Consider the following 19382-nt stretch of genomic DNA (forward strand, 5'->3'; position numbering starts at 1 on the left):
TATTTATAACCACTGTTAGAGTAGCAGTTTTCTTGAGTTTGTACTGATTGACATGGAAGATAAAAAATCCATTCCTCTTTTACTGGCATACTAGTGATCACATCCTTCTTTGCTTTGTGGCAAGGAAAGAAAATTGGGCAGAAAACTAGATCAACACGAGAACATTTCAATCTACGACTGAAAACATGAATATTCAAGTAACTAAGGTATTTTTGCCCTTTCAAATTGGCAGTCTTTTTTGCTTTCAGAATTACAGTGCTGACAAAGGTGTAATGAGGCAGGCAACTGAACACATGGCTAGTGGGATGTAAATGAATGCAACCTTCCAGGCATAAATGAACTTTTGTCCCCTACGTTTGTGAAAATTAGCTGTATCAAAGGACAATTGACATATGACAAGTCACATGTATTTAAGGTACACAGTTTAGTAAGTGTTGATCCTTGAGTATGTACATTCACAGCTATGAAGTCACACAATCACAATAATGAACATGCCTATCAGCTCTAAAATGTTGCTTTCCCTTTGCTTCTGTTCCCCATCTGTGGTGCACATAGAGAAGTGTCTCCATAGCTCTGGCTGTAGATCATTTGAGATGTTTGTGGAACTCAATAGAAAAAAGTACGTAGAATAAGGACTAAAGTCGGTGAAACCCAATATATTAGGGAAGATAGTAAATATTTGTGTGAAGTAGCTAAATCTTTTTTTTAGAATTCTTAATGGGCAACTTAATCTTGCTTTCCAGACACAATGATTAAGTATCCAGTACTGTGCTTATAATGAGCATGTGCAGTTCCTGAAGATGGCAAGTTCTTCACATCTGTGGTAGGTAGTTAACTATTGAAAGAAACTTGGCTTATACAAGTAGCTGCTTATTTAAAGCTTTATTTAAAAGTATACACACACACATATATAGCCGTGTGTGTGTGTGTGTATATATATACACATATACACATATATATACATATATATACACACATATATATACACGCATATATATACATATATATATACACACACACACATATATGCACAGACATAATATTTATTTTTTGGAAGAGTTGTGCAGAGAGAGGAAGAGACAGAGAAGTCTCCCATGTGTTGACTCTCCAGGTGGCTCCAGTGGCCACGGTTGGGCCAACTGAAGCCAGGAATCAGATGTTTCACCTAGGTTTCATCTCCAGAGTAGGTGGCAGAGGTCCAAGCAGTTGGGCCATCTTTTGCTGCTTTCTCAGGCCATTAGCAGGGATCTGTATCGGAAGTGGAGCAACTGTAACAAAAACCAGCACCCATATGAGATGCTGGCATCACAGGTGGTGGCTTTGCTTACTATGCTACAGTACTGGTGCTGACAATTTCAAACTTGTAAAAGCTAAAAGTTGGTGAAAACTGGAAATGTAGAGTCTTAACAGCCATTTTTCTGTCATTTACAAAACTTGACATCGATTTTTGGTGATAATACAAAGGAATTGCAAATGTAATTAGACTTTCTTTTAACATTTTTTTGAATCACGTTGAAGGTCTAATTTGTAGAATTAGTTACATGCTATTAGAATATTTATTCTGCAGCTGGCCTGGGCATCTTTAAGTACAGAATCCACAAAAAACAGATTTGGATGTCTCCTCGGAGCTGTACCTGTGTGAAGCAAGATTCCTTAAACCCCAACTGACTTCACTTAATTGTGGAATTACTCAGCAGCTGGAAAGTTCTTGAGCATCATGGTGGTTCACTTGGCAGCAGGCTGCTAATGTAGCCGTGCAAGTGACTGGATCCATTTTCGGCTTCATTTAATACTTCACAGCAGCACATTGAGTGCCAGATGCCTACGTACAGGTACATTTTTGGTGGACGTGTCAATTGTAGCATGTTTGTGCTATGATCTAGGGAGTAAGGTTATAATTTGGGGGGATACCCAGAGAGCTGAGGAGGCAGTTATTTCGTGACATGTTTGTGACCTGTTTATGGGTGAGCCGTGGTGGACCCAAACTCCCAGCTTAAATTGCAAATGTGACTTTGCTTTCTGCCAGATGTGTCTGCATCAAATTAGGAAAGCCAGATGGTACAGACCACATTTCTGCTCTTTCTTCCAACAGCCATGGTGCATTGATCTTTCTGGAATAGCAATAGCAGAGGTTGCACAATGTGTTGTGTGCTATGTGGCATTCATTTTGCTAGTGAGGACTGTGGTTAAGATAATGTAACATTAGCATGATTTCTCAGGTGCCTGGCTGCAAGCAGAGACAGCAGCCTGGCAAGTGATGGTGCTCTCACATTCATTCCTGGAAGACTACTTAAAGGCTGGAATATGGGCTGGTTGGATAGAAGGGCCCAGAGGGTCTCCCAAGGCCAGAGTGCTACACATACTCACAGACACAACAGGCAGATTTGGGGGTGATTTGATGGAGTTTCTGTACAGTCTCCCCAACCAGGCTACAACACTCACTGATGAGTGCAAGAACTGGAGCTAGGGGCAGGCCAGTCCAGGCAAGCTGCCCCCATTGACACATAGAAGAGCTAGCCTGAGAGTGAAGGGACTTAGAGGATCTTCCTGGACCGGGCATTGGGATTTGCTGGTGCTCACAGGCCTAGGCTGGGGGCAGGCTGAGCCAGGCCACCCTACCAGCCATTTCATTAAAGAGCTGGGTCTGGGGACCAGCCCAGAAGGAGTTCAAAGGGTCTCCGTGACAAGGTTGCCACACCTGCTGGTATGTGTGAGAACCATGGCTGAGGGTGGGCTGGGCCAGACTGTGGTATCCATCGGCTCACATGACAGCGAGGTCTGAGGACTGGTCTAGTAGGGGTTCAAAGGGTCTCTGTGACTAGGCCATTACACCCCCCAAGTGTGAGTGGGGCAGAAAATGGGCTAGACCAGGCTGCTGTATACTCCAGCTCATGTGAGAGCTGAGTTTGGGGACCGGCCTTGTAGGAGTTCTTAGGGATCTCCCAGACCAGGCTGCTGCACACACTCTCACACGTGAAGTTGATCTGGGATGTAGACGTAGACAACCAACAGGTCTTAGAACTTATACTGAGAGAACAATAAAGAGCCTGTGTAAGGACAGATTGAATTTGTCATGTCTTATACAATGAAGCCAGCAACTTTTCAGAAACACAGCCATAGTCATTGAAGGGAAAACCCCTGGCCAGCAATAAGGAACCACTAGGTGATTCTTAAATCAGATCAGCTAGGCAGCCAGCTTAGGATCACAAGCCAGAAATCACGTTTCCCCTACTCGGTGTCAATCTCCCCTTCCCTAGCACTCAAGTAACACCTCCAGGATGTTCTTTTCCCAACCAGGATCCCTGAGACAGCACCAAGAGACCGTCTCTGTCCCCCAGCACTGATGTAGTCTGACAGCAACAACCACTGCATCCTCTGTCCCCAACCCAACAAAGGAAGGAAGGCAGAAACACTTCTCCCACCCACCATCTGTCTCCCCGACTCTCTCTGCCCCAATCAGGCACCCACACGGGCCTGCAATTCTCTCAACCTTCTTCACAAACATTTAAAAAGTTAAAAGAATAATAAATACATTAATTCAATAAAATGTTTAAGTAAAAAAAAAATTTAAGCCACCTACTTTTTTGGGTAAATATTTTTACTGGAAAGGCAAAGTTACAAAGAGAGAAGGAGAGAATGAGATCTTCCATTCACTGATTCACTCCCCAAATGGTTGCAACAGTTGGAGTTTGGTCATTCCAGTGCCAGAAGGCAGCAACTTCTTCCAAGTCTCCAATGTGGGTACAGCAACCTAAGGTTTGGGGCCATTCTTTGCTGCTTTCCCAGGCTTTTAGTAGGGAACTGGATTGGATGTAGAGCAGCTGGAATATGAACTGCTGCCCATGGATACCACAGGCTGAGGCTTAACTTGCTGCGCCACTGTACCAGACCTTAGTTTTTTCTTTATTTTTTTAATGAAGAACATTTTAATGATTAAATGTGATTTGTAGATACAATCCTAGGAACATATGATATTCTCTGCCATTTCTTTCACATTTTTTTTTTCATTTTTGGATTTTGAGTTAACATATTTTAAATTTACATCACAGTAAAAGCCTTAATACTTCACTAAAGAGTAAGAATTTTTTTAAAAAGATTTATTTTCTTTTTATTGGAAAGTCAGATATACAGAGAGGAGGAGAGACAAAGAGAAAGATCTTCCATCTGCTGATTTACTCCCCAAATTGCTGTAGCAGCTGGAACTGCACCAATCCGAAGCCAAGAGCCAGGAACCTCTTCCAGGTCTCCCACGTAGGTGCATGCTTTCCCAAGCCACAAGCAGGGAGCTGGATGGGAAGCAGGGTGCTGGGATTAGAACCAACACCCATATGGGATCCCGGCGTGTACAAGGCGAGGACTTTAGCCACTAGGCTGCCGCACCAGATCCAAGAATAAGAATTTTAACAAGTAAAAAGCAAGACCTTAGTGGTAATAGTAAAAATGGTTATAAACAACAATTGAATGGAAAAATGACTTTCACCCATGTATAGTAAAATTTAAAAGTAATCACAGATCATTAAATCCATGAACTTTGAAGAAGCCTCATCTGTATGTATGTGTGTGTAGAACTAAAGAAAACCACTGCATTATTATTATTTTCCTTTTTGTTTTAAAGGCAAGGTGACCCAGGGGTGAGAAGGAGAGAAAGAAGGATCATTCTCCCAAAGCCTCAGCAGCCAGGGCTGGGGCAAGCTGAAGCCAGCAGCGGGAACTCCATCCAGGACTCCCACTTGGATGGTAGGGACCCAAGCAGTTGAACCTTCATCTACTCCCAGGTGTGAGAGCAGAAAGCTGGGTAAGAGGCAGAACAGTGGGATGGCAACCAGCACTGTGAGCTGCAGGTATCCCAAGCAGCTGATGACTCCCTGAGCCACAATGCTTGCCCCAGGGTAACTTTATTTAAAACTTTTTCAAGTTTTGTTTTAAAGAATTTCACTCAGACGTACACATAAAGTTATTAAGATACACCAGGAGCACCCAGGGAGCTTGCTGTCCGGCTTTACATGGGACTTCATACTCAGTAGGTTTTCCAGACAGCAATACAACTTCCCTAGCAGGTGAAGGCAGAAACCAACTCACAGCCTGTTTTCTTCTTGTTCTCCCCTGCACCCGATTTCACCCTGCTACCCCGTACTTGGAGCACATCTCTGCCCTTTCCATCACTTGTAACCTCTTCATACCAGGACCTGCACCTACTGCATGATGGAAGGGAAAATATCAACAAACTTTTGTCCTGCCCCAAGAAACACATTCCTTGGGCTTGGTGCAATGGCTTAATGTCTAAATCCTCACCTTGAAAGCACTAGGATTCCATATGGGTGCTGGTTCGTGTCCCGGTGGCCCTGCTTGCTATCCAGTTCCCTGCCTGTGGCCTGCAAAAGCAGTCAAGGATGGCTCAAAGCCTTGGGACCCTGCACCTGTGTGGGAGACCTTGAAGAAGCTCCTGGCTCCTGGCTGCCAATTGTCTCAGCTCTGTTGTGGCCATTGGGGAGTGAACCAGCAGATGGAAGGTTTTTGTCTCTCCTTCTCTCCATAAATCTCATCTTCCTTTCTAATAAAAGTAAATAAATCTTTTTTAAAATTCCATTCCTTACTTTCCTAAAAACTGAAGAACAGGAGAAAGATACAGAATTTATTGAATATGTGAGTAAGACTTTCATCTTGTCATTACTTTTAACTTAAATCACACCGTGATGCAATGCTTGCATTGCAGTACTTGGATGTTGCTTAAGCTCAGTCAGAAAGGCCTCCATCTAACTTATTATTCTTGAAGACTATCTAGTCTTGAAGAGAATCAATTAAAGATAAATGAAATCTCTTCTGCAGGATGAGGCTCAGATAAAGCGTCACCTGCTCCTGCCGCCGCCGCTTGCTGAAGTCACACCCTTTGCTCCCGGAGTGTGCACTGCACATTGTGTTTTACGAGTGGAATCTTTTCCTAGCAGGGCTCCACGCACCAGGCCGTTTTTTCCAAAGCCTCCCCTAGTGCTGGGAAATTAAAGCAGAGAAGGTTTTCCAGTCTCAGTTGTGTCAGCTGAGAAAAATGGAAAAGAGGTTCAAATCGAAGCGGAATCACGTTTCATTTGGAAAGAGAATTGCAGCGGGAGTACATGTGTCATGGTAAACTCCATACACATTGAAAGAAGTTGAGGCTAGGGAAACATGATTTATTTATTTGAAAAGCAAAGAGACATACAGAGAGACAGAACTCCCAGGAGCTGACAGGAACTGGTCTGCAACTAAATCTGTGAGCTGGAACACTGTCCAGGTTATCCAGACCGGGGCAGGAGTTCAGTGACCCTAGCCATCACCGCTGCCCCCAGACTCCACCAAAGGAGTGGGTTTTGTTCTGTTTTTAACTTATATAGGCCAAAATGAGAATTATATGGATTGTTTGGAAACAGTCTCTGGTCAGAAGTACTAAATAGGTGGATGTTAGCTGAAATTGAGTGAACAGCGACTGGGCAGATTTGCAGCAATGGTTTTTCTGTGAGGTTGTGGTCTTTGTGAGGTGGTTCTGGTGGACTGTTGTGATAGGTTATGTAAAGTGATTGGCTATAAGAAGCATTTTTTTTACAACTTCCTGCTTTCCTCTCTCCCTCCCTCCCTTCCTTCTTGCCTGCCTACCTTCCTGCTTTGCTTCCTTCCTTCCCTCCACTTTTCCCTTCTTTCTTTTCTCTTTTCCCTTCTTCGTTCTCTCTTTTTGATGGAACTGACAAAAAAAACAACTCCATTTTCACAGCTTCTGTTTTTCTCATTGACCTACCTTTTTTCCTTCCTTCCTTCCTTCTTTCTTTTTCTTTTTCTTTCTTTTCTCTTTTCTTTTTCTTTATTGAGAAACTTGATGTAAGATTACTTGTCATTTTACTTCTTTTCTTAGCATTGTATTCCAGGATAGTTTTAAATTTACAGAACAAAAATTGAGAGATTAGTGATACAAAGAGTTCTCATATATTTTTCATCTTATTTTTCCCATCAACATTTGATAGTATTGATAGTAGTATCTTTAATACAATTAATGAACCACAAATAGCTTTCCCTGTTGTTTTTATTTGGACTTCTTCAATTCCTTCCATCCTTCTGAGCCTATATTTTCCAATGTTTTGTGTTTAGAATGAGTTTTTATTGTTTTGTTAATTTTTGCTCCCACAGATAAGGTAGGGCATGCAGTATTTGTGTGTTATTTATTCATTTTACTGATATCCTCCATTTCCATCTATTTTACTTCAAATGATTGGATTGCATTCTTTTTTACGCCTGAATAATATTCCACTCTGTATGTATACCATATTTCTAAAAAGCGTGTACTATGTTCCCCTCCTTCTAAGCCATAATGTTGTTTTTTTTTTTAAAGATTTATTTATTTTATTACAAAGTCAGATATACAGAGAGGAGGAGAGACAGAGAGGAAGATCTTCCATCCGATGATTCACTCCCCAAGTGAGCCGCAATGGGCCGATGCGTGCCGATCCGATGCTGGGAACCTGGAACCTCTTCCGGGTCTCCCACACGGGTGCAGTGTCCCAATGCATTGGGCCGTCCTCAACTGCTTTCCCAGGCCACAAGCATGGAGCTGGATGGGAAGTGGAGCTGCCGGGACCAGATCCGGCGCCCATATGGGATCCCGGGGCCTTCAAGGCGAAGACTTTAGCCGCTAGGCCACGCCGCCGGGCCCTAAGCCCTAATGTTTTATATCATGGCCCTTATCCTAGCATGCAAACCCAAGTATTTGTCAGACTCACATTTCATTATGACTTTGGTAACAATGTGTTTTTAATTGGAAAAAACATGAATTCTACCATGTTAAATATTTTTGATCATACAGTTCAGTGGAACTAGGTATGAAGTCACCTCAAAAGTTTCACAGATAACTGGAATTCAAGGACAACAGTGCAAACACTCAGTGATCTTGCTGAGGTGTGATACGTCCCCGTTCCTGTTGGCAGTCCCCACTCTTCATCTCTGGGATCTTTTGAACTTGCACAGCTGAAATCTTCTGCAACCCTTTGCGTGCCTCTAGTCCTCAGTGTCTGACAACCATCATTGCTTTTCATCTATGACCTTGGCCATCCTAGATAGCTCATGTGAGCAGGATACACTTTTCTTTGTGGCTTATTTCATTTTAGCATAGCATTAATCCAATTGCTCTATGTTGTAAGATGTGTCAGAACTTCCTTCTTTTACGGGCTGAGTGCTATCTTGTTGTATGTGCTTGAATATATGTCACGTTCTGTTTACCCATTTGTTGATCATCATTGGGTTACATTCACCTGTTACATTAATGTGTGTGTGTGTTTCCAGAAAGTTTTTACTTTCTGTCACAGCGTTTAAATGTTTGATTTTTCATTCATAAAACATTTTCTCAACATAAAGATGATCATATATCCATTAATCTACCTACTTAGTGTATATATTATCTTCTAAGGATCCTTCATTTATTTAAAAATGATAAATACACATATGTACATATATTGCTATAGGTATTTTATGTATCCTGATGTCCTTTCATTTATTTTATGTATCTTCGCATCCTTTTTTCTGGGATTTAAGTTTTAGAAATAGTAAAAAGTCACCTATAGAAGTGTGGATGAGCTGAGTGACTCAAGAACAACATATATTTGACTCTCTTACATTAGACTAGCCTTGCTGTTAGGTCAGCTCAATGCAAGTGAGACAAACAGAGCAGCTCTCTACAGTGAAAAGAGTATGCCCTGCTTGGGGCCCTAGGGGTGTATTTCTCAGAGCCTTGTTTTCTTCACCTGAAAAATGGGGGTTCTAATGTTCAAACTGAAGGATTATGGTATATATTAGAGAAATATGTACGTGTGTATATATATGTGTTTTATATATATAACACATATATTACAAATAACCTGGTTAGATTGTAGATGCTTACTTTTTAATTTTTATGATAATAAAATAACTTATTATATAAATATTATTACTAGGTAATACACACATAAATATACTTTAAGATAATGATTTATTTTTATAATAATAGAGTAAATTTCCCATGATCTTGGGCAGTGATCATTATATGATAACCAAGTCGAGCAAAGTTTCCAGCTGCAATTAGGTTGTACTGAATCATGAAAAATATATATGTGAAGAAAAGCTTCTGTACTTTTCTCATGTTAGGGAGTAAGAAAGGGGGATGATTGCAATATTTTATAGGGAATCTGCTGGTAGAAATATCACGAAATGAATAATGATGTCCCCTAGGTGGTGCTGAGTCATTGTGAAACTGAAAGTGAGATATTTGATATGTTCAGAAGCAACTTCTTTCTGCTTTGAATATCAAATAAGAGCAGGGCAGCTCCTTGGGATGTCTGGGGTAACAGCCAGGCAGAAAGCATCTTCTTAGAAGAACTGGCTGTGCAATACTCTTGCCTGTGAGACTCCATCAGGTCTTGGGTTTACATTAGTTGAAAAGAGGAAACATGATCTGGCCAATTTTTATTCATTGGAGCAGAGTTGTTGGAGCAATGAATGATTGTGATAGATTAAAAACCAGTTATACTACTGTTGCGAAGATAGTTTAGCCAAGGAAGTTAGTGCCATTCTTCTCCCCCACTTCGTTCTTGCAAGACTAAATGTGGGATCTGAAGGAAGCAAGGACCCCCAAAATATGCAAGATATATGCTGATGTATTTCAACAAGAATTGCCCATTGTTGTTTTATGGGTTACACTGCGCATTGCTCAGCTACTCCCGTCCTTTCCAACCTCCATTGCTGGGCAACCTATTTTTCTTTCAGCTTCAGAAGCGATAGCATCTGGGAAGTGAATCTGATGAATTCTGTTTGGCAAGCAGCATCTTTCCAACTGCCAGATCCTGGGGGAGGAAACTGAAATGCTCTGGAGGTGGTTCACGGCCAGAGATACCTGTCCTTGAGGTCCTGGTGATGGGGGAAGGAGGCTAGCCAAATGCAAAACTTCTGAAACTCCACTTCCTGAGTTCATTTCCATTTTGGCACAATGTGACTTTGGTTTCCAGGGGAAAGAATTCACATGGATTAAAATGTCTGAGGCTGAAGTTGCTTTGTGTCCTCTACTAAAGCCTTCTGCCATCAATCCCCATCTCCCAACACATTTTCAAACGTGGAGTCTTTGGAAGGTAACCATAGCAACTAAGCTTATTCAGAAATGACTGAACCTAGGCAGGAAAGGAGAAGGTAACCCCTATGGTATTTTTGCCTGGGAACTCACAGGACATTATTTATTCTAACAGTTGTATAGGCTGGGCACTGTTGTTTATGTACGAGACATTGTGCCACTTTAAGACGTTCAGTTCTCACGACTCCATGAAGTAATCATCGTTATCCTTCCTTTAGCTGAGGAAACTGCAATGCAAAGATTCTGCTGGCTGATCCCTGGTTGTATAGCTGATTGCATCTACTGTACCCTGAAGTCAAAGTGCTTCCCACAATGTGGACCGCATTCTAGGAAAATTGGAGAGCAACCTTCCAATGTCCAGTTTAAATAGTAAAGTGCAAAGGAAATGTGGAAATTGTTCAAGGCAATTGCAGAGCTGCCGATCCTCTGACCTCATCTGGCCATCCCCTTCCTGTTGCGTGGAGCATCAGAACTCCCCAGATTATCTCATCCATTTGTCACAGCAGGTCTTTGTGTTTATTATATCTACTGTAGATGAAGGAATTGAGGCACTAAAAGAGCTTACATGACATTTCCCAAGGTCATCAAATATGTGTTGAAGAGTAAGAAATAAAATACAACTCTAAATCCTTGCTACTTTCTTAGAAGTATGCTTTAAAATGTTTTACTGTGCATCCATCCATTTTGGAAGATATAAATGTATAAGCTAACATGCATTGTGTGTGATTGTTAAGATTTTCAAGGATTAACTAATTTATCAGAGATGAATTTTGCTATATATAGAGTGAGATCATCTTTGGCTTGAGTTTTGTGGAAATACTGCTTATAATGTGTTATATGTGAGAATTATGTATTCTAATGAATTTTGAAAATCCCTGCTTCATATGCTATAGATATGAACTCATAAGTTTATCTCTAAATTGCCTAAGAATGTGATAGAGAAGGGTGTTATGCTTAGCATTTTTAGATAACTCAAAAGTATTACAAGTAAAGTGACTGTAATCCTTGGAAAAGCCACCTCCATGTAGGTGTCCCAGTGTAGAGGGAGCAAGTGGTAGTGGCAGGGGGAAGCTGAATCATATCTGGAAGTCAGATCTGGTAGTTTGGACTTCTTCAATTAATCAGGTAGGATCACATTCATCAAATGACACTTGGAAGCCTGAACTCAACAATGGCATGGCTCCTTTGACCATGAATAGGGACCAGGGGGTGGACAGGGAACTGGAGCTAGGAGCCTGACTCTTGCAAGGACACCACTCCCTTTGCTTGTCCTTCCCCCCCAAGATAATAGCAATGGCAGGCTGCCTGAACTTGCTTCTGATGGTAGAGTGAAAACAGGCTGAGAATAAGCTGTAACTTCCAACGTTTGTTAAGAAAGAAGACCTAGATAAGTAGTATTTGCTGTGGAATAAATGGATGTGGAAGAAACTAGCAGGTTTCTAAAGGGCAACCAAACACAGCCAAAAATGATTGTTTCAGATTTTCATAGTCAACTTGATGTCACCTCTCAGGGAAAGGAGGCAGATTTGAGAGCACAGTAGTGTAAAGACCATGGTTAGAGAGGGGATAGGAGATAGGACTATTTTTTAAGAGCTTAACAAAGTCCTCTCCGCATAGAGGAACCACTATTTGGGTATCTCACACACAAAGGGCACCCTCACAGAATACAAAGTCACCAATTAATAGACCCTTCCTCTGTACCTATTGTTTCTACTCTGTCCTGGGGCTGATGGAGCCAGAAGAAGCCCAGTGAGTGGGTTAGTAGAGCATAATTTCGTGGCACAAAGAAGAAAGGAATTCCATGGCTGCCTCCCCATGGCTGCTCATTACTGAGCTAGGAAGGGAAGAAACTTTCAACTGGGTTAGAGATGAATCATTTGAGAACAGATCAATGGATGTGCTTTTTTCAAGCCCCCAATAGGCCTTTCTAATTCCTAAACGCGTGACCAAAAATGCGCTGGCATTTTGTTGGAGGTATACTTGCTCCAGTAAGGAAAGAAAACTGGCAGAGCTAGAGTGATGGGCACGGGACAGATGCAAATGGACTCTTTACAGCTCAACTACTGATCTGGCTTAGTCAATAAGCTGGATTTCCCTAGGAAGAGCATTGCCAAATTCTTGATCTGTTTCCAGGCAGACTCCTGGATTTCCACTCCATTACATCTAGTGGGCAGCCTGCCTCTGGAGCTCATATCATTGTCTTTTCATGTTGGGTAGAAAAAGCATACCCCAGCCCTTTCTATTTAGTTTCACATTTGCATTGTAAGGTATTACCTTAAAGAAATGCTACTTTTTCCATAAACTTGAAGAGAAAACTGTGGACTCGGAGTGACTGTTGGGCCTTCAGAATGAGGTTGGAATGAAAAGGGAATAAACAGTCCACTTAGAGAAAACTGTCTCTTGCTATAAAGTACGTTCTTTAATACTGTCTGAAATAACGTGTTGCATTACATGGTGTAGTAGCCCAACAAGTTGTGTTCCTTTGTAATTATTAATGCTCACCAGGAAAAGGTTTTTGTTCCTTTATTGTTTTAATCATGATTAACCAGGAGTATAGTGATAGGGTTATAATAATAACAACATGAAAAATAGAAATGTAGATACCAGTTGCAGGCAAGATGCTAACCCTAGAGTCTGAACATTTCTTGCAAACACAGACTATTTCTTCAACGGTTGTGTGTCAGTGTATACACATGTTGTGAGGAAAGATGAGGCGATAGCAGGCAGCTGTATCCTGAATGAGGCCCAGGTAGGAATGATCCAGGTGCTCCTCTTATTTCCACAGGCTACCTTCCATTCAAGGTCAGGAGTACTGAAAACACTCAAAGACTTTTTCCTGTGATTCCTCCCACGGAATGCGAATTAATCATTACCAGAGCCATGCGGTCTGAATCCCTATGGAGCTCTCTTCTGCAACACAGTGTTTCTCACAAATTTCAGGGAATTTTAGCTTCCCGGGGGCTGATGCTGGGTCAACAACACCAATCCAACTCCTCCTTGTCCCATTTCCTTCTTACAGTTTTTAAACTGCAGGGAAACAAGGAAGAGAAAACACATGTCATTGGGATAGGGACACCTGGGTTCCAGTTGCTACCTCTGGTGCTTGGTTTCCTCTGCTGTACAGTAATGAAGTTACGCTAGACCATCCCCAAGATGTGAAGCCCTTCCTGCTTTACAAACACTTCACTAAAATTTGTATTTCTAGCTGCATGTTTCAGTCAAAGGTCTTCCCCATTGTTATGAATGATGATTTAAGCTCATAGAAGAATAGGCTGTCATCCTGGGACTAAAATATGCAGTGCTCCGTAAATCAAATCCAGCATTAAATTGCACTGCAAACAAAAAAATTGTACACAGCGAAAATGTTTCTGTATGGGATTTAATGAGTTCCATATGCCTGACCTCTGCAAAGAAATCATTTGGGGAACTGTAGCTGTGGAGAAGACCAAGGGCATCAGCATCTGGCGTGAGTTACTCAAGAGAATCAACTGCATTTTTGTAGTATTGCCAAGCTTGGAAAGGTAGAAATAAGAAATACTCTACAATCTGTGTGCTTACCTTCTGAGATAATGCTGACAGTTTTTCAAAATCTTCCTCACTCATCAGGAAGTTGTAAATCCAGTGACTTTTGACTTCCTTCCTGCAGCTCTTCCAGGTTTCTCCAGCCCTGGAGGTAGTTAGGTTTGAGATCTGCCATGGCGAGATCAGAGCCTCCTGCTGGACAGGTCAGTTGTATTGGCTTTGTTACACCTAAAGATTGCTACTTAAAATTCAAACCTGAAAAAGTCTTTCTTCCCCCATTTTATTATTTTATTTTCTATTTCAATTTTACTTGAAAAGTAAAGTCACAGAGAGAAGCAGACACAGAGGAAGAGTTCTTCTATCAGCTGGTTCACTCCCCAAATGGCCATACCAGCCAGAGTTGGGCCAACTCAAAACTAGAAGACAAGAGCTTCTTCTGGGTCTTCCACATGGGTTCAAGAGCCCAAGGACTTGGGTTATTCTCCGTTGCTTTCTCAAGCAGGGAACCTGATTGGAAGTGGAGCAGCTGGGGTATGACCTGGTGTTCATATGGAATTCTGTGCTACAGGTAGAGCATTAGCCTGTCATGCCATGACTTTGGCCCCATGGCACTTCTAAGGATTTTGAACAAGGCCTTACAAAGTGATGTTTTGGAAACTGGTGACATTGTGGGTACATGCTAACTCCTTCCTGTTACTTGAAAGTTTGAGAGTCCTCATTACTGTGCAAGTATTTGTGTAACTCAAGCTGTGTCTCAACCTACATTTGAGCCTCCCTGATTATTATTCCCCAGCCATGGCTTCTGCTGCAGAGCCCATCACCTGCACCCAGGACTCATCTTTTAGAGCCACCTGCAAAATCCCTGCCACTTTTTCTCCACCCAGAAAGCTTCTATATCAACCTAGTTCAGCAACATTTTCTTGAGAGTGTTTCTGCATTAGTTTCAGCCCAGAACTTGATTAGTATTTGTCATTTCTGGGTTCCTGCAATTCATACGTGTGGTTAGAGCTAAAAAGGAGGCTGCCTAAGCTCCAGCTGATGTATCAGGAAGCTCTTCATGAAGTAAAAGTGGGCCTGAGTTGTCCCTTTAGTTATCAGAGAAGTGAATGCTGAATGAATGACCAGGAAGCTCTCAGAAACAAGAGTCTCAATCTTTTGCAAATTCTTGTTGTATTTTTCTGATTGCTCAGTGTATCACAATTTTCGTCCGTTGTCTTGAAGGCCACCATTCAGGGACAGGAAGACAACTAATATTTTTCAAAAGTTGCCAGGAAGTAGAATCAAAAGAACAGGGTGGTAGACTTTCTTGTCTTCATAAAATATGGTTGCTGCCTGAATTCATCAGCCTTAGGGATGGTTGGTTGTCTTGGAGAAGTGCTTTACAGTCACTTGATCTGGTGCAAATGAATAGTTCTCTCAAATTAGAACCCAAACCAAGACAATAATTTAGACATTCTTTCATAGAATAAGAATTGGCAGTAATATTTTTATTGGGCATGATACTTCTCTAACATTGTCTTATATCATTTCTGCAACAGACTTGAGAAATGAACTGAGAAAAAAATTTAAATGTCTGTTTTATTAATGTTGTAATTTGACTAGAATATGGTTATAAAACTCACGCAAGCGTTTAAACTCTAAGCTCATGAGACAGTGGAAAGTTGAGCCATTTTTAGTATTTAGGAGATGAGGGTTGGTGGGAGGCCCTCAGGCCCTTAGGGGTCTAGTCATGGAAAGTGGTACTCATAAGAAGGCTAGCATTTACTTTTAACATATTGGTTACTCATTACTATGTCAATTAATTCCATAATGATGTAAATTTTTGCTGATGGTATGTTGGAGCTTTCAATTGACTGGGATGATACTCTGCTGGCTCTGTCTTCAGACCAGAGAGGGTATACCTAAGAAGCCGTTGAACTTGACTGGACAATAAGATGCTGGACTCTATGTTTGGTATACGCTTGCAATGGGGGAATCTCAACTGAACTTGAGCTGTGGTTATGCAACAAGGTGGAGGAATCCACCATGGTGGGAGGGTTTGGGGAGGGGTGGGGAGAACCCAAGTACCTATGTAACTGTGTCGCATAATACAATGTAATTAATGAAGTAAAAATAATAAATAATTAAAAAAAAAAAAGAAGGCTAGGTATGGAAGCTTGGGTCAGTTCCAGCTGCTTTCTCTGCTTTCCGGCTCACTATGTGGTCCTTCTCCCACATGTCCTCTTCACATGCCAATCCAATGGGACAACTTGATCTTAAACTTGATCCTCCAAAACTGTGAGCCAAATTAACTTTTATCCCCATGAAGATAGTTTTTTGGGGGCATGTATTTGCAGTAATGAGAAGCTGACTAACAGAAGAGAAAATTGAAGTGCAAAAGTGACTTCTTCAAAGTCATTTAACTAGGAGATGGCATACTAAGATCCGAACCAATTGTGATTCTATGAGTAACCTGCACTTCTCAAGTTCAATTTATAATGAAGATGCACATATACTACAGTACAATATTTTGACCACCTTTGACAGTTAAACTCCCAAGGTAGACAACTCCTGCTGGGAACTGTGTCAACCAGAGGTAGCTAAAGGAACTTCTCTGTGTCATACACTTCAGTGTTTAAGACCAGCTCAACATTCAGAAAGGAATACAATAAAAATTGACCATTCATTTGGTTACTGCTTCTGAAATATTCACAGGGAGACACAGAATATGAGATAACATATTTATAAATATAAATATAACATGTAATTATATATAAATGTAAATATAATGTAAAATGTAATTGTAAAAATTATATAATAATATGTAGATGTAAAAAACCTTGGGTTGTCCTCATTTTCTAATGCCAGAGAGGTTTAGGAGAAAACAATTGTAGAGAATATAGTGATTCCATTTGTTTGCTTACCTGGATCCTCTTCAGAGAAAGTGAGGGTGATCAAATGAATTAAGAACTCAGCAAAAACAATGGACAATTCAAACTCCAGCAAAGCAGGTGCTTCCTTGTTAGCCTGCTCTTGTTAGAGCAACGGAATTCGAAGGTTTAGAATACAGCTTGTTTCAAAGTGATGCATGAGTTCCCAAAAACCATGTTTAACATATTGCTGGAATAATGCATATGAGATGGTTAAAAATGGAAGTAGGGGAAAAAAATCCCCAACACCCTTAGAGGAATTTGCAATTCATAAAGTTACTGCCAATTTTGCATTATAGTTGCCATGGTAACCATGCTAGGCTTCTGCTCAAATGTTTCTCAGAAGGGGAAGGAATAGTATATAATAAGCTCTTCAAGTGTTATTTTTTTTTATTGTAGTTGAATTAGTGTGTAATTCTTATGTGAGCATTTTAGGAATCCATGAATGTGCACTCCAGTTATGATTCTGATTTCTTATCACCCTACATTTAAGTAATGTATGCAAAATTGCTGGCTATTGCTGGCGTATGGTAATTAATTATAAAAATAACAAAAGCAGCATCAACCATAATTAATTATGAAAGTAAACACAAAAAAATTCATTTCAAACTCAAGTGCCATAAATTCCCAAAACATAGGCTTGCTTATCGATTCAAAATGCTTTCAGCGGAGCTTTTAGCCGCAGTCACAAGTCACCCTTGGCCCCTCTCTGGTTTTGCTCTGAAGAGCCCTATAAATTGAGTAAATGAAGTAGCAAACAGAGCCAGTTGCACCAATTAGGGTAAAATAATCCTCTCATTTGGCCATCTTGTTAGGGACCTGCTTTAAACTGGACGCTGACTTTGTGCAGCTCGTTCAGACCATTAGCCAGCTGAGGAAGAGCAGTGCATCCGTGCAAAAGGTATGCAGAGTTTAATACCCCAAGAATTTGTTGTGAGTAGGGAAGGGAGGTAGACTTTGCAGTTGAACATGCCAGGATTTCTACTTCAGCTCCCTGTTATACTAAGAGAAATCTTGGCCAAGTCACTTCCCATCTAAGGCCTGAGTGCCATCACATGTGTAAACCAGATGATCACAACCTTCTTAAAGCATTTGTAAGAACCAGAGATCAGTGGACAAGAAACATAGCCCAATGTTCGGCCTAGTGTGTTAGCTTCCTATTGTTGCTATGACAAGTAATCACAACCTTAGCCGCTTCCAACCACACGTTTCCGTTGTCCTGTAGAGTTTCAAACCAGAAGTCCACAATGAATCCTGAACTGAGGTGTCAACACAGCTGTCTTTCTGCGATGACTGAGATCATTTATTTTGCCTTGTCTAACTTCTTGAAATCAACTGCCTTCCTTGGCTTTGGCCCCTTGCTTCATCTGCAGGACCATCAGCGGATATGAAGTTGCTCTCACTACATCAGCTGGCATTGACTCACTGTTGTCTCTGTCCTCCACTTGTAAGGATTGTTGTGATGATATTGTGCCCATTCAGAAAATTCAGGATACTCTCCCTATTTCAAGTTCAGCAGAATTGCAACATAAATTGCAAGCTTAATGCAACCTTGCTATGAAATGTAGCATATTCATTTTCTGAGTAGTAACATAGCTCCAGGGGTGAGAGAGGGAGCCATTGTTCTGCCTACCACGTACAGTAGGCACAATTAAAAGGTAGCTCTGTATTGTTCTCTGACTGCTATAATTCATGCTATTGGTAACAGTAGTACTTAGCCCACCTGAAAGGGAGCTCAAATAAGAGTCATAGGGACAAACAAAGGTGTCAAAATTCCTAGGTGCATTAATTCCTAGGCTGCCTGTACTTCTTGGTCACCTCTGTCCCCTGCCAGGTATTGTCTAAGTTGAGATGGGTTGAAACTCACTAGTGAGACTGAGTTTCGCTTTCCAAGTACTGTCTCACTAGTATTGATTTTTAAAGTATCCCCCCTCCCCATTCCCAATTTCATGAAACCTGTAAGTCTGAAAATGACTGTGAGACAGGACATAGTATCTGCAGAGTGTAAAAGAATGCAAGTCAGTGAGGGGTTTGTGTGGGTTGTATCTCTACTGTGAACAGAATGAAGGCATAATGAACTGATCAAGGGCATTGATTAGTAAGAAGGAAAATGTTTTGGCCAATGTTCTACCCTGTGGTGCTCCAACTGCAAGAGCTCATGGGGGCTGCTCTCTGGTTGTGCCATCTGCTTAGGATGGTAAGCCTGAAGGTGTGCCTTCTCGTAATGTCAGGATAATGTTGCTTTTCTCTTTCTTTCCATAAAGTCAGTGAATGTCCTGTCTTGTTTTCTCTTTGAATGTTCCATGGACCCACTGGAACTGTCTCTGAGGGGGACGTGATCATTTCTCCCACCTTTCTTTTCACGGCAGTTGAGCTACTGAAAACACCTGCTTTTCACTCTACCAAACGACATTATGCCCTGAGTTGGAGGTTCTCTTGCTTCCCTCAATATAGTGCAGTTTATTGAAGCAACATCAGCATCACATTGTGTAATTATAATAAGGCTTTATTTCTAGTTATCCTTTTATTTCCCATCTGCATATGATTATTCCAGTTACCTTTCTTCTGCTCTGAATCATTTTTGATCTCTGTTCTTCTAATTTGGACTGACTTCTATTCTGATTTCTCTGAACTAGTTATTTCCCTTTCCTTTGATTCAGTCAACATATTTTATCAAAAGAATTTAATGGTTATTCTGTTATAAGAGCAAAGAGCCACTCTTAATTTCCCCCTTCTTGATTTGTACAAGGTGAAGGTGCTTTAATTCCTTGCCGAACGCATTAGCAATGAACAGTGAATGGGATTTAAAGAACCTGAGTGTTTGTCTTCTCTCAAGG

This window comes from Ochotona princeps, chromosome 5, assembly GCF_030435755.1.
Source record: "Ochotona princeps isolate mOchPri1 chromosome 5, mOchPri1.hap1, whole genome shotgun sequence".
Lineage (NCBI taxonomy): Eukaryota > Metazoa > Chordata > Mammalia > Lagomorpha > Ochotonidae > Ochotona > Ochotona princeps.